Genomic DNA, 8,191 nt, shown 5'->3' with positions numbered 1-8,191 from the left:
CGATCTGCATTTTAGTGCCTAGGCGATCGTTAATGTCAGCAGAACAACAGACAACATGCTTCTGTCAGAAAAGGATGACAAAACGCGGTTTCGCTTAGCGGACTGAGAAAACTAGCCAAGACTGCCAAGAGTAAGAGCCGAGAAGCTAAAAGGTAATTCCGGCAGGGGGAGATCGCGACCACCGACTCACAGACCACCACCGACCCAAGTAACACCACCTACTCAGAAGAGAACAACGGAAGAGGACAACCGAGCCTGCGCAGTGATTGACATACGGAACGAGCAAGTTTGTACCCATCGCTAGACAAGACAATAATGACTATGTATGAGTATGTAAAATTTTCATCTACAAATTGTACAGGAAAGGTGCGTGAGGTACGCACGCCAGGAGGAGCGATCCCCCGTGCATCCGGCGCCGTGAATATAGAATGCCTGCTCTTTAATACTAAATTGGTGTTGAGGAGTCGTTTCCGATTTTAACGCGTTTTTCGGTAACAGTTTTGGCACCCCAGGTGGGAACCTGCTTTTGAATCTCGACGGATCCGTGGGATCGTGGGACCTGCAGCCGGCCCCGAGGAATTCTCCGGGAGAGCTTCCGATCCCCGGGCCAGAGAATTCTGAGCAAGATCCCCTGGATTGAGGTAAACAAGGCATTCTTTGAAGAAGAAACTTAGGTAGAATAACACGTGGGGTTAGTTTCCCACATAGGATAGGATAGCGGGTTTGAGTCCCACAGGCCTGCCCGTAAGGCGCGGCGAAAGCCACGCAGGGTCGGGGCCAAGAGGTGCCGCGGTTGGTAAGTCTCTGCTAGGCGAAAGCCTGTGGAGCGGGACCCGAGGGTAGGGGAGTCTTCAACAGGGGGTTGAAGTCTCCAGGGATATCTAGCAGGGGGCTACAGATCCCAGTGGCAGATTTCCAGTGAGACCTCTAACGGGGGTTGGAGTCCCTCTGACTAGTATTTGTGATAGTGCACTATCACAACTACTAGTCGACTGGGAGACGGGAGCATTACTGAGTAGGAAACCTATCCCACAGAGAACACCTTTGCGATGTATTTTGAAGCACTGGAAAGACGTCGGGGGCGGTGACCCACTAACTCGGAAACCATTAATTGAATATTGCAATCATTGGTGGCCAACGTATCAATTGGAAGGTGGGCACAAATGGCCAGAACATGAGACATTGCAATATCGTACCATCTTGCAATTAATGTTGTTTTGTAAAAAGGGAAGGCAAACGGGAAGAAGTGGCATATGTTCATTTGTTCTTTACACCGTGGAATCATCCCGAGCAGCAGAAACAGCGTGAGGTATGTCCACAAGATTCTACGGCAATGTTTCTGAAAAGAGGAAAACGTGGTGAGAACTTGAAAGAGTGTTGCTCTACTTGTGATACTGGATACTTCACTTGATGAAACTGACAAGAAAATAGTATGGAATACAGCCAGAAGGCAGGTGCAGGGAGCACATGCTAACAGGAATTTACAGAGAACAATGAATAAGAATTTTCCATCTACAAATCCCGAGTGGGACCCTAATCAGCCAGGACCCAGGGGAATGTTGACTAGATGTCAGAGAGAGATTTTATTTGGAGTAAGACAAGCAATGCCAAAAGCAATAAATTGGTCAAAATTTATGAAGTGAGACAAGAATTAAGTGAGTCCCCTTCAGCCTTTATGGAAAGACTGAAGGTGACCACCAGAAAATATACTCATTTGAACCCAGAAAAACCAGAAAAAGCAATTCAGCTGGTCTCTATATTCATAAGACAATCAGCCCCAGATGGGGGCGGGGGGAGAGAAAACAACCTTCAGAAACTAGAACAACCTGAATCCAGAGATCTGGGTTAAATGCTTGAAGTAGCTCGGCATGAAGGAGACCAGGGGAATCAACCCTAGCTGAACACCTGGTTACACTGAAGCTACGGAATGAAGAAATAGAATTTTTGGTAGATACGGGAGCCACTTATTTGGTATTGAATACACGTGAAGAGAAATTTGATCATAAATCAGTAGATGTTGCTAGCGCAACAGGGCAAAGAAAAATTAGCCCCTCTCAGAGCCATTAAAGTTTAAATTGGAGAAGCAATGGGCAACTCACCAGTTTCTGCATATGCCTGAATGTCCACTGCCTCTGTTATGACGAGATCTATTAGGTCAATTAGATGCTCAAGTAACTTTTAAAGATGGAGAGATTAAATCACTAATACCAGAATCAAAAGCCACAGAGGCGAGAGCGTTTATGTTACAGGATTCCTCCAGGGAGGAACAGGTTCCCGAGGAAGTGGAAAACGTAGTAATTCCTTTGGTTTGAGCGAGCGGAGCTCCGGAGCGATCTAAGTGGGCAGAGCCGGTAAAAGTAACCTTAAAGCCTGGAGCCAAGCCCGTAAGACAAAAACAATACGCTATTAAGCGAGAGGCTCGAAAAGGATTACAGAAGTTAATTATAAAATTTTTCAGAATATGAGCTTTTAGTGGAATGTGAATCAGAATATAGTACTCCTGTGTCGCCAGTAAAGAAATCTAGAGGCAAAGAGTATTAGCTAGTTCACGATTTAAGGGCTATAAATCAGGTGGTCCAAGATATACATCCGGTAGTAGCTAATCCATACACTTTAATGACCTCTTTTAAAGGAGGAGCATAAATGGTTTACTGTACTAGATTTGAAGGACGCCTTCTTTTGCATACCTCCAGGCATAAAAAGTCAAAGCCTATTTGCTTTGGAATGGGAAAGCCCCACCACAGAATGAAAGACACAGCTACCATGGACCGTACTTCCACAAGGATTTAAAAATAGTCCTACGATACTTGAGACTCAGCTGGCAAAAAAAAATTAGAGATATAGAAAAAACAGAACCCAGGGAGAGGCATCTTGTTACAGAATGCGGATGACATTCTGATAGCGGCACAAAGTAAAGAAAAATGTTTTGAAATTTTTAAATTTTCTGGGCCAAGGAAGATGCGGAGTTTCCAGAAACAAAACCCAAATAGGAAAAGAAGCAGCCATTTATTTAGGATTTGAAATATCTCAAAGACAAAGACAATTAGAAAGTGAAAAGAAAGAAACTATTTGTCAAATTCCCGAACCTAGCAGCCCGAAGGAACTGAGAGCTTTTCTGAAAACAATGAAATAGCATCAGCTCTGGATTCTGAACTATAGACTGTATGTAAAACCATTATTTGAGGCATTGAAAGACTCAAAAGGATAAATATTTAACCTGGACGCCCGGATGCCAAACGGCATTCAAAGAACTGAAAAGAGCCTCGATGATGGCCCCTGCATTAGGCCTACCTGATTTCGCTAAACCTTTTCAGTTGTTTGTCCACGAAAGACAACATTTAGCCCTTGGAGTGCTGACACAGCGACTGGGAACCTGGAAGAGACCTGTGGGCTACTTCTCCAAACAACCTGACCACGCGAGTAAAAGATGGCCTAGGTGTTTACGGGCAGTAGCAACAACAGCGCTGCCGATCCGGGAAGCCCCAAAGTTAACAATGGGACAGAAGATGACAGTATATGTCCCGCACATAGCGGTGACTGTTTTAGAACAAAAGGGGGGTCGTTGGCTATCCCTTAGCAGAATGTTGAAATATCAAGTTGTTCTGTTAGAACAAGACGATGTGGAATCGAAGACTACTGCTATACTGAATCCTGCTATGTTTTTAACAACAGAAAACCTTACGGACAATTTAGAACACGATCGCTTGCTAACTATTGAACAAGTCTATTCCAGCAGACCAGACCTGAGACACAAACCTCTGGGAAAATCCTGATCTGGAGTTGTTTACAGATGGAAGAAGCTCTGGGCGAGAAGAGAAGCGAATGGCCGGATATGCTGTCGTTATCGCCGCCGAGGGAACGGAGTCAGGGGTGCTGCCTGCAAACACCTCAGCACAGAAAGCAGTATTGGTAGCATTGAAGCGAGCTCTGCGAATGGCAGAAGGACAAAGGATAAATATCTAGACTGATTCCAAACGTGCATTTGGTGTGATCCACGATCATGGAGCTATTGGGAAGGAGAAAGGACTGCCATCAGCCCAAGAATCATCAATACAGCATAAAGAAGAAATTCTCCAACTTCCGGAAGACGTGCAGAAACCAAAAGAAGTGGCGGTAAAGCGTTGCAAAGCTCATCAATTTGGCCAGACGGCTGTAAACATAAGCAAACGACTGACCGATAAAGCTGCAAAGAGGACTGCAGAGCAAGGTATCCTTGCACTAGTACCAGTAAAACAGATCAGAATTCCAAAGTTGAAACCGAGATATAATAAATTGGATGAGCAATTAGCAGAACAATTGGAAGCATCACAAAACACAGAGAGATGGTAGGTAACACCAGAAAAACAAGTAATAACAACAACCACCCCACAAGTTATGACAGAACTTGCAAAAGAAAACCATGAGCAAACACATTAGGCTGTAGACGCTACGGTTTTGAGTTTAAAAACATCTGTAGCGTGTGTAGGCATGACAAGAATAGTTAAACCCATAGTAGCTAAGTGTCCAATCTGTCCTAGAAATAATCCCCTGAACCAAAGGAAACAACCTTTAGGAGTAACAAAACAAAAAATTCTCCCGGAAATTATTAGCAAATTAAGTTCTCTGAGTTACCCAGACAAAATAGATATAGCAGTATTTGTCAGTGCTGATTGACAAATTTTCTAGATGGCCAGCAGCTTTCTCGTGCTGCACCGACAAAGCTAGAGTAGTAGTTAAAACGTTGCTGAAGGAAATAATACCAAGATTTAGAGTGCCAACGGGAATGCCCTCTGATAGAGCACCACATTTTTTTGCAGAGGTACTTCAACAAATTAATAAAATTTTGGGTAGAAAATGGGACCTGCATACACCCTGGAGACCACAATCAAGTGAAAAATTTCAGAACATGAAGCAAACACTAAACTGACATAGTGGAATATTATTGATCTAGGATGGAAGTATTGAGAAAATTATTATTTCAGAACTTCCAAACAGGGGAAATGTAACCAAAGTGATGAAATCAACCAGAGACGGTGTTCCATCACGGGAACATGGAGCGTACCAATCAGCGTATCTGTCAATCTGCATTTTAGTCCCTAGGCGATCGTTAATGCGAACAGAACAACAGACAACGTGCTTCTGTCAGAAAAGGATGACAAAACGCGGTTTCGCTTAGCGGACTGAGAAAACTAGCCAAGACTGCCAAGAGTAAGAGCCGAGAAGCTAAAAGGTAATTCCGGCAGGGGGAGATCGCGACCACCGACTCACAGACCACCACCGACCCAAGTAACAGAAGAGAACAACGGAAGAGGACAACCGAGCCTGCGCAGCGATTTACATACGGAACGAGCAAGTTTGTACCAATCAGCAGACAGGACAATAATGAATATGTATGAATACGTAAAACATTGATCTACAAATTGTACGGGAAAGGTGCGTGAGGTACGCACGCCAGGAGGAGCGATCCCCCGTGCATCCGGCGCCGCGAATAAAGAATGCCTGCTCTTTAATACTAAATTGGTGTTGAGGAGTCGTTTCCGATTTTAACGCGTTTTTCGGTAACACAGGGAGTCAGATCAAGAGAGCCAGAGAACAACAAAACACCGACAGGCTACAGGACAGAGCAGGAGGAATAAAAAAAAAAAACGGAGCCAGAGCCAGGCAGAGAGAGGCGGAGAAAGAAAAAGGAGCCACAGGCTACAGGACAGAGAGAGGGAGGACTGAAAAGACGGGGAGGCAGGGAGACACTCAGAGCGAGATGGAGAAAGAAGGTGCGGGGGGGGCGCAAAAAAAAAAAATTTTGCAGCAGGTAAGGAAAGAGAGGGGGCCGGGGGAGAGACAGGGAGGGCCCAGGACGCACAAGAGAGGCAACGGGGCCCCAGTGGCCCAGGACTCACCGCGACTCTCGCTCTCAGCGCTGCTGGCACAATTTAGCCGTTCAGATGCTTCTTTCCCCTCCTCTCCTCCCTGCCTCTTCTGCAGCTCCAGACTCTAGGCCGTCCTCCACCTGAAGAGGATACGTGGGTGTCTTACAGCTCTTACCAGATGAGGCTTCCTAGGCACGTAGCCTAGCTCGCTCGTGCACTACACGCCCGTACCCAACTCCGGGTTACGCGTACAGACCCTACGGTGCACGTTGGTGGCCTGGCCCGCTGCGGGCTATGAAGGGGGATCCTTCCTCCCCCACCTGCATGGACAGGCTCTCTCTTGCCTGCGGCAGGAAGGCAGCTGGCAGCCAGAGCACCTTCAGTTTCTTCTTCTTTACCTTTCGTTGGCGTCTCCAGCTTCAGCCGAGGCAGCTCCTGTCCGCAGCCGGGAAGGGCTTTGTCTATCCCTTTTCGGCCCTGCGCTGCGAGGACGGCGAGGACGGGCAGAGAGAAGCCACGCGAGCCTGAGACGGCCGCAGGCAACGGCATCCCCGGGGGAAGGACAGACAACCACGTCCTCAGCACGGTCTCTGGGAGAGGGAAAGAAGAAACAGCGACCGTCATTACCGTCGATCGACCCTGGCCAAAGCCTCTCCTTCCGCAGGGGCTTCTGGACACACCGCTCCCTCCCCACGCTACTGCTAAGGGCCCCTGCGCCGAGGGGGAATCCAGTGCGCTTGAGGGCCGGCTCGCTGCCTTCACGACAGGGCCTGGGGGCGGCCTAAGGCTATGCAGCACGCTTATGGGGAGGTGCCGGAGCTGGGGGCAGGCGCACGGGGCAAGGGGGGCCAGGGGAGGCTGAGCGGGACCTCCGGTGGGCCGGGGACGCGGCCATCATCTGCGCCCTGGGCACGGGGAAAAGGTCATCGTCCTCCTCCTTTCCCTCTTCCCTTCTGTCAGCTCCCGGGGAACTCACCGCTTCTCGGGAAGCGGCCGCACCCGCAAGCCCCCAGTAATCAACACGAATCCAACCCCAAAAATACACCTCGCGTACCGTACGCGCCACGGCCGTCCGGCACCCGAGCGCCGGAAGACCGCGCCTCCCGCCATGCCCGGCGAACCACGTGACAGGGCCGGCAGCCACTGCGCCAGGAATACAGCTCCCGGCATGCTCTGCGCCACAACCCGGCCGCCCGGCAGCCGCAAGGACTACAGCTCCCGGCATGCTCTGCGGCACAACCCGGCCGCCCGGCGGCCGGTTTGATGCGGAGCCACCCAGCATCCCTGCGAGCACAGCTGCAGGCGCAACAGCAGTTACGCAGCCACAACTAGGCACTAAACAAAGGCTTTCCAACACTGGAGGTCTAGAACAGGTAGACATTAGCACAGAAGCACAAGGGGCTCCGTCACCCTGCACAAATCTCCCCGTGCCTACACACGCACACGTTCAGAAGTTAGTTATCAGAAAACGCCCGACTCAGCCATTTGCCACAGTCACGAGACTCACGACATGATAACACGACATGACACACGAGGTGGGCTCAGAGTTTTAAGGCAAGAAATACCTCCCACGCCCCCCACCCGAGATCTTTCAGGGTCCACACCTGCCATCGCCCCGCACCAAACCTACCCGGCCAAAGGCTTTCAGGTGGCCCGAAACACTGTACACAGAAAATAACCAGGGACAGACCTGCATTGTTCGGAAGCGAACGATGCCCGACCGGGGCTCCTCTGCGGGGCACGGAGCCCCCCGGCCCCGCCCGGAGACACACACCCGCCCCCCGCTGCCCGAACTCACCCACCAGCGCTCTCCGGCCCCCGGACACGGCCGCGCTGCTCTCTCAGGCGGCTGCCGCAGGCGAGGCTCGGGCACCGCCAGGCCTCCAGGCGTCCCGAGGGGCTGCCGGCCACCGCAGGGGATGGCTGCCGGCGGCCGGACCGCCGCGGCGCTCCCCGCCCAGCTCCGAGCAGGCTCCGCCGGCCGCGGGCTTCCCACGCCGGGCCGCAGAGGGGCCCCGGCACCGCACAGGGACGCCTCGCGACCCGGCCGCCACACGCACCGGCCCTTCGGCCGCCACACGCACCGCTCCCGCCCCCGCTCCGACGCGCCGCGCACGCGCCACCGGAAGCCCGAGCCCCGCGGGGCGGCCCTTAAAGGGCGGCCGGAAGGAGCGGCCCCCACCGGCCCCGCCCCCGCGCCGGACCGCCCCCGCGCCCAGCCGGTGAGCGCCAGCGCCCCCTGCTGGCCGGGCCGCGCTCAGCTCGCGAGGGCGCCGAGGGCCGGGCGGGGCGGGACGCGCCGGCTCGGGGCCAGCGCCTTCTCGGGGCGAGCGGGAAACCCCTGC

Source organism: Phalacrocorax aristotelis, unplaced genomic scaffold (genome assembly GCF_949628215.1).
Source record: "Phalacrocorax aristotelis unplaced genomic scaffold, bGulAri2.1 scaffold_174, whole genome shotgun sequence".
In the NCBI taxonomy this organism is placed as follows: Eukaryota; Metazoa; Chordata; class Aves; order Suliformes; family Phalacrocoracidae; genus Phalacrocorax; species Phalacrocorax aristotelis.
This window is presented reverse-complemented; position numbering follows the sequence as displayed.